Here is an 8320-nt window from a genome sequence, read left to right as displayed (position 1 = left end):
GACCCAGGCCTAAACCACTTCTGCAGCTCTGAAGCCTACCCCACCTTCCCTCCCCACTCCACAGCCAGAGGGGTGTGTAGCCAAGTTGGGAAGGATCACACTTCCAAAACTCCAAACGCTGGGAGATGTGGGGCTACGACCAGGCCTGCAGGGGGCCAGGGGGCCACCCTCATCCATGGGGGTAGAAAGAACCTCTCCACTGTAGAGCAATAAGCAGCTTTAAAAACTCTGGGCCCTGTTCACGGATACAAATTCTCGGTTCTATTTTGCTATTTATAGTTACTTGTAAAATAAATAACACCCTTGATTGGAAGCTGTTAAATTTGTTCTCACTGCCCGCCAGGGCTCTGGGAAGCCCGCTAGGGTGTAACCACTCAGAACACTTGATTGCTGTTCCTTCTGGGTGGGGTCTACAGCACTCCTTCCAGACGAGTGTATTCACACCTGAGGCCTGTTAATGCCTCCTACAGCTTTGCTCTGAACTGGCTCAGGCCTCTTTGCCTCCATCCCAGAGCCTCCCAGAGCGGGTGCCAGACACTCTACCATCTGCCACTCTCCTAGAATCATAGTATTTCAGAATCTAAAAAAAATTTTTTCAGCCTAGACTATTAATATCCAAGAATATTCAGGCTGTAAATTGTGAGAAACTTGGAATTCTGAAACTTGGAAATACGGAAGACGACAACATTGAATGATAAGTATATCGCGTCTAGGCCTCTGTCTACCACGGAGGTTTAGACAAGGCTGAATATATATCACTAATTGGTGTGTGTAAACTTGGCAGGAGGGCGGGGAAGGGCAATCCATTTCCTTTCTTCATTGTCCTTCATATTTCCATTTACTAAATGGCCCAGGGCGAGGCAGAGAAGGTGCTGCCTTCTAGCTGGCCAAGTGTGTCACGAGGAGGATGCGTGAAATACCTATGGGGAGTATGGGGCACGTGGTGGCAGAAGCCAGTAAAAATATGAGTTATTATTATTATGTAGCCTCACTTATTTCCTGGAGAAATTCAAGTTATACTTAGAATTCTAGGCTCTTAATGCTTTAGAATTTGACTCCTAGGCTTCTAGAATTTTAGACTCCCAGATATTTAGACAAGGATCTGGAATATTAAAGATATAAACTACTAGAATCTTAGGATCCTAGAATTCTAGGATAGCATAGCTCGAAGAGACCTAAGAATGTATCTAATTTAGTCTCATTCATAGTGGAATAGATTGGGGTTTGGGGAGGGTCTGGGCTAATGAAGACCTGCTGGAGGCTATTGCAACTTTTGTTGAGTACGACAGCATCCAAGGCTTGAGCTGGGCATGCGGGAGATGAGGGAGGAAAAGGCACATAGTTACTCTTAATAACAGGTGTATAAACAGGGTCTCGATTAATGCTTCTCAGAGCAGTTAACAGTAAAATTATGAGATGCCCAATCCAGGGTTCTTACTTTATGCTGAGGAAACAGAGGTCTCGAGAAGGAAAGTGATTTGTCCAGTTTGGAACAATCAGTTGGTGACAGATCAGATCTGGACACAAATCTGTGTTTTTTGACTTCCAGCCAGTTATTTCCCTTCCACTGGTATGCCTCTCCTGGACTGAGGTCACTCACCGCATTCCTTTGACAGCTTTATGAGAAGCAGGTAGTATATCACTGGGATATTTAGTAAATGGAAATATAAAGGACAACAAAGAAAGGAAATGGATTGTGTGATAGGAGCTCTAGACAAAATTCACCGGTTAATTCAGGGCAAGACTGTGGGTTTTACTCTTCTGTGGCCCATTCTGTCTTTCTATCTCAGACCAAGTCCTGAGCTTGCTGGGCTGAACCTGGACCTTGGCCACAAAGTGAGGCCTTAGTCTGGTCACAGACCAACACTTGACCTTGGCCAAAGCCTGAGCCTTGACTTCAATAACAAAATAAGATAAAGCATTTAGTGAGAAAATTAGAACACAGGCCATATTTTGTATTGAGCAGGCCATCTTTTGTACTGAACAGATCTTCTAGGGTTAGAAAAAGACAGTGGGCTCTGGAGTTCCCCAGAGCAGAGCCTCTTGGTTTCATGAGCAGGGGGTTTTCGAGAAGAAAGCTTTTCCTCCAAGCACATTCCAGATTTTTCTGTCCTTGTGGATGTGAAGTGACTTATCTGGTTGATGAATTTGGGCAGAAGTTCTAGGCATGTAGAACTCAGCTCTGCCATTTTCTTTATCTTGGGAGCTGTCTACTCATAGGAAGTGACTGCTGCTGTTCCTCTGGGGCCTGGGCCATGTAGGCTGGCGTGGTCCCTGGTCTGAGTACTCTACCTTGTTGGGTAAGTCTGTCTATTTATGGGGATTATTTAGCAGTACTATATTAGTCAGGGGAAGCTACTTTTGAACCAACAGCTCCTATGTTGCAATGGGTTTACGCGGTAAAAGTTAGTTTCTTGCTCATGTTGCTGACAAATGTGGGATGGGTTCTCTGCTCCATGCAGTCATTCAGGATCCAAGTTCCTTCCATTGTGTGACTTTGGTGTCTTGTAGAGCAGTGGTTCTCCACCAGGGATGATTTGGCCCATCAGAGGACCTTTGGAAGTGGCTGGAGATATTTGGGTTGTCACATTGGCAAGTAGGGGTGCTATTGGCATCTCATGCGTAGACACCGGAGATACTTCTGAATATCCTACAATGCACAAGAAGGCCCCACAACAAAGAATTATCTGGCTACAAGTGCCAATAGTGCTGAGGTTAAAAAATCTTGTTGGGACATTCTACCAGCAGATGAAGAAAGTGGCGGGGCGGCGATAGAGAAGTACATGTGAGAGTTTATGAGTCTTGCCTGGCAGTGGTATACTTTGCTTTGGTTTTGCCCAAAGTCCACTGGCTAGAACTAAGTCACATGACAACACCCAACAGTGAATGAGGCTGGCAAGTGTAGAAGGTTGATGGCCAGGAAGAAGGAGAGCAGGCTTGCTGAGCATTTGTCCAGGTTCTGACATGAGACACATCTGTCTCCAACTCTGGCCAATAAAAGTACTGTTTCATTCTCTATCTATATGCTCTTTTACTTCTTAAATCATGCAGGTTGATCAACCATGGATTCAATACTGACTTAGGCAAACTGCTTTAACTCTTTGGTCCTCTGCTAATGTACAACATGGAGGTAACAGAATTCACCTCCCAGGGGTTGCTGTGAGGGTTTCTCCTGCTCTATCTTTTTTTTTAACATCTTTATTGGAGTATAATTGCTTTACAATGGTGTTTTAGTTTCTGCTGTATAGCAAAGTGAATCAGCTATACATATACATATATCCCCACCATATCTCCTCCCTCTTGTGTCTCCCTCCCATCTTCCCTATCCCACCCCTCTAGGTGGTCACAAAGCACTGAGCTGATCTCCCTGTGCTATGCAGCTGCTTCCCTCTCCTGCTCTATCTTTACCTACATTCTGAGAAGAGATCCCTCCTTTGTCCACTCAGAAGAAAATTCTGAGGTACCCCATTCCAGAAAATGAAATTTCATCCTCATCACAAAACTCAGCTCTCTGACAGGAGAAGGAAGAAGTTTTCAAGAAGAAATTTCAATATCCAGGGTTACTAAAAAGCAGGATTCTGAGAAGTTTCTGTTACTCAGAAATTTGTTTTGAAAATGAAAATGACTGCAAAAAACGGCCCTTGACCGAGCAGGGGGACATTCGATCCTAGTTTCAGGCCTGCCTCTCTATCTGTGCAGCCTCGGACGCTCCCATGACGGGCCTTAGGGTCCTTGCTATGCAGTTGGCAAGGTGACTTTCCTAATAGCTCTAAGGTTCAATGTAAGCTTGTCTCCCTTTGTACATCCCTCTCTTGGCCCCTCTCCCCATTTTCTTGCCAATGGTCTCCACTTGAAGAATGGGATCTTGTTTATAAAGGAAGGGCACAGCAGAGGTGGGAGTTTAATGACCATCTCCCCTCCTGGGGAACCCAGTTGGCAGAGGAAAGTCCTCAGGAGGTTGTCATAGCTAACTAGGCCGTTATCCTCACTTCCTCAGAAGGAAATCTCAGTAGTGACTGATGTGGCCCATTTGGGCAGATTTGGGAGCCCAGAGAAATGCTTCCTGGCAGATCTGCATGTAAAGTTCCACATTAACCACAGTCTGCCTGGCAGCCAGGGTCTCAGGCATCCTTGCAAGGCCTGCTCAAGAGCCTCAAAGAAAGAGGCAGAGAATTTCAGGTCAGGTGAGAAGTGAGAGGTCAGTCTGTGGGCATGGAGAGTGGATAGACTCTAGACTCTAGCTCAGAGAGAAAACTGTCTAGAGTTCTCTATGGAATCCCTGCAATGATTTTTCTCCTCATGCTTCCTTCTCATTCAGAACAGACCTCAGCATACAGCGGGCATCATTAAAACCTAGCTGGATTGACATGACATGTGGAGGCATACCTTGTACTATTGCACTTTGTTTTATTGAGCTTCGCAGATATTGCTTTTTTTACAATTTGAAGGTTTATGGCAACCCTGTGTCGAGCAAGTCTATCAGTGCCATTTTTCCAATAACATTTGCTCTCTTCATTCTTTGCATCACATTTTGATAATTTTTGCAATATTTCAAGCGTTTTCATTATTGTTATATTTGTTACAGTGATCTGTGATCAGTGATCTCTGATGTTACTACTATGACTCTCTGAAGGCTAGATGATGGTTAGCATTTTTAAATAATAAAGTTTTTAAAATTAAAATACGTGCTTTTGCTTTTTAGACATCATGCCATTGCAGACTTAATGGACCACAATATAATGTAATATAACTTTTATATGCACTGGGAAACCGAAATATTTGTGTGACTCGCTTTATTGCTGTGGTCTGGAACCAAATCCTCAGTATCCCAGAGGTATACCTGTCCATGATTTGATACTTAAATTGTCTTAACTCAAGGCTAAAAAACTGTGTGCCAAAAAGAACACATAGTGGAAAAACATTAGACATGAAAGAGTTGTCTCTTCTCTCTACTCAGCAATGCCAAGAGCTGAAAGGAGGAAAGACAGAGGGAGGAAGAATGTGGGGGAAGACATGAAACTGCTGGCTTCAAGATCTGGCTGACCGAAGTCTTAATCCCCCCAAGAGAGCCGTCATTAAAGACTTGTTGACTTAGCTCAATACGCAGCCTGAAGCTTTCTGGGGCCACAGCTGCCCCTACCCTCTCTTCATTTAGAAGCCCCCTCCTTCCCCAACAGCCTGGGACAAACAGTAAGGCTCCCTCCAACCAGCTTCTCCTCTGGACTTCTTTTTTTTTTTTTTTTTATCTGAGCAAGAGATTGCCCTGCAGCTGCTATCAACTGGGATCAGATACATCCTTCCCAGGTAAATAAACATCCCAGCCAAACCCAAGCTTCCCTGCAGCTTTGCAGCACTCCACCCCCCAAGCCTGCACAAGAAGATAGGTCAGGAAAGAAAGGGAAATTTGTCATAATCGTCATGGGAAGTGCAGTGTTCATGGAAGGGATACTCCCTCCCCTCCGCTCTCCCCTAACTTAATCTCAGTGATGGAGGAGGTTCCAAGAGAGAGACCCCTAGAGACTGGGAGTGTGTACAGGAAGAGGGGACTGGGAGTTAACTCCCTGGTTGGATGCTCGCTAAAGTGCTGAATCTGCAGCTACTTCCAGTTCCTGCTATGAGAGCACAGCAGAACATGAGAGAAAGTTCTAGGAAGAACTTGACCTCTGTCCGCTGGAATTTGAGGGTATGCATAAACCAGAGATTGATACTTGCTTCTTTATAAAAATAAATAATTAATTAATTAGGTTTTTTTTTTTTACTTGCTTCTTTTTATTTTATTTTTTAAAAATTTATTTATTTATTTTTTTGGCTGTGTTGGGTCTTCGTTGCTGCGTACAGGCTTTCCCTAGTTGCGGCGAGTGGGGGCTACCCTTCGTTGCGGTGCACGGGCTTCTCATTGCAGTGGCTTCTCTTGTTGCAGAGTGCAGGCTCTAGGCACGAGGGCTTCAGTAGTTGTGGCACACAGGCTCAGTAGTTGTGGTGCACAGGCTTAGTTGCTCCAAGGCATGTGGGATCTTTCAGGACCAGGACTCGAACCTGTGTCCCCTGCATTGGCAGGCGGATTCTTAAACACTGCGCCACCAGGGAAGTCCTGCTTGCTTCTTATTAAAAAGAGTTTTATTGAGGTGTAATTGACCTACTGCACATATTTAAACTGTACAATTTCATAAGTGTTGACATATGTATACACTCATGAAACCACCACTATAAAGAAAGTAGTGAGTAGAGCCATCATCCCCAATTTTCCTCTGTAAAAGTTTGCCCCTTTGTAAATTACTCCCCTCATCCCATTCCACACCAAGTTTCCATCAAACAACCATCAAACTGCTTTCTGTTACTACAGAACTCATTTGCATTTGCTAGAGCTTTACATAAGTGGAATCATACAGTATGTACTCTTTTCGTCTGGCTTCTTTCACTCAGCATAAATATCTTGAGATTCACCCACGTTGTTGTGTGTATCACTAGCTCATTCTTTTTTGTTGCTAAACAGCATTCCATTGTATGTATATACAACAATTTACTTATCCATTCCCCAGTCTATGGAACTTTGGGTTCTTTCCAGTTTGGGGCTGTTACAAATAAAGCTGCTATGTCCATTCATGTACGAGTCTTGTGTAGGCATGCTTTCATACATCTTCAGTGGAATGGTTAGATCGTATGGTAGCTGTACCGTTTAAGAAACCACCAAATTGTTTCCCGAAGTGGTCGTACCATTTTCCATCCCCACCAGCAGTGTATGAGAGTTCCAGTTCCTCTGCCTCCTTTCCAGCACTCAGCATGATCAGTCTTTAAATTATAGTCATTTTCATACATGTGTAGTGGTATCATATTGTGGTTTTAAAGTTACTAATGATGATGATCACCTTTTCATGTTTGTTTGTGTGTTTTTTTGCCAGTGATATATCTTATTTGGTGAAATGTCTTTTCAAATATTTTGTCCATTTTTTAATTGTGTTGCTTATTTTCTTTTTACTGAGTTGGGAGAATTCTTTATAGATTTTGGATACAAGTCCTTTATCAAAGTACACTCTACATATATTTTCAATTAGTCTTAGCTGGTCTTTTCATTCCCTTAAGAGTGTCTTTTAAAGTGCAGAAGTTTTTTGGGTTTTTTTTTTCCTGTGAGTTGGACTTTTTATTTAGATTCCTCATGTAAGTGATTCCATACAGTATTTGTCTTTTCTGCCTGGCTTATTTTACTTAGCATAATGCCTTCAGGGTCCATCCATGTTGTCTCAGGTGGTAGGGTTTCCTTCTTTCTCGTGGCTGAATAATATTCCGTGTGTGTGTGTGTGTGCGTGTGTGTGTGTGTGTCATTGTTTTTATCTATTCATCCATTGATGGACACTTGTTTCCATGTTAAGAATATGCTGCAATAAATATGGGAGAGCAGATCTCTCTTCCATATCCTGTTTTCATTTCCTTTGGACATATACCCAGAAGTGGGATTGCTGGGTCATATGGTAGTTCAGTTTTAGTTTCTTGAGGAACCTCCATGCTGTTTTCCATAGTGGCTGCACCAATTTACAGCCCCACTAACAGTGCACTGGGGTTCCCTTTTCACCACATCCTCACCAATATTTATTTCTTGTCTTTTGATGACAGCCATCAAATAGAAGAGAAGTGAGGTGCTATGATTCTGGTCTTGATTTGCATTTCCCTGATGATGAGTGATGTTGAGCATCTTTTTATGTACTTGTTGGCAGTTTGGATGTCTTCTTTGGGAAAATGTTGGTTCAGTTCCTCTGCCCATTTTTTAATCCAGTTGTTTGTTTTTTTGGTTATTTAGTTGTGTGAGTTTATATATATATATGTATATATATATATATATATATATATATATATATACATATATATATATATATATATATATATATATATAGTTTTGGGTTTTTTTTGGATATTAACCCCTTATTAGACATATGATTTGGAAATGTTTTCTCTGATTTGATAGGTTGCCTTTTCATTTTGTTGATGGTTTCTTTCACTGTGCAGAAGTTTTTTAGTTTGATGTTGGTCGTTTTTGCTTTTATTGTCTTTGTTTTTTCGTGTCAAATCCAAAAAATCATTGCAAAGACTGATGTCACAGAGCTTATTCCCTATGTTTTCTTTTAGGAGTTTTACAGTTTCAGGTATTAAATGTAAGTCTTTAATCCATTTTTAGTTGGTTTTTATGTATGGTGTAAGGTAGAGGTCCAGTTCATTCTTTTGCCTGTGGCTGTCCAGTTTTCCCAACATCATTTATTGAAGAGACTGTCTTCACCATTGTATATGCTTGGCTCTTTGTTATAAATTAATTGACCATATTTGCTTGGGT

At 42.3% G+C, this 8320-nt stretch overlaps 1 pseudogene across 1 annotated transcript in view; it reads left to right on the top strand.

Moving 5' to 3' along the window:
• Nucleotides 1–3713: 3713 nt before the first annotated feature.
• LOC309657436 (butyrophilin subfamily 1 member A1-like) overlaps nucleotides 3714–8320 on the top strand; it is a 49724-nt pseudogene continuing 45117 nt past the window's right edge. The window contains exons 1-2 of the transcript XR_014268805.1: nucleotides 3714–3751; nucleotides 5096–5304. The product of XR_014268805.1 is annotated as a butyrophilin subfamily 1 member A1-like (transcript). The remainder of the gene's footprint in view (nucleotides 3752–5095; nucleotides 5305–8320) is intronic.

This window comes from Balaenoptera physalus, assembly GCF_965194825.1.
Source record: "Balaenoptera physalus genome assembly, chromosome: 1".
Lineage (NCBI taxonomy): Eukaryota > Metazoa > Chordata > Mammalia > Artiodactyla > Balaenopteridae > Balaenoptera > Balaenoptera physalus.
This window is presented reverse-complemented; position numbering and strand designations above follow the sequence as displayed.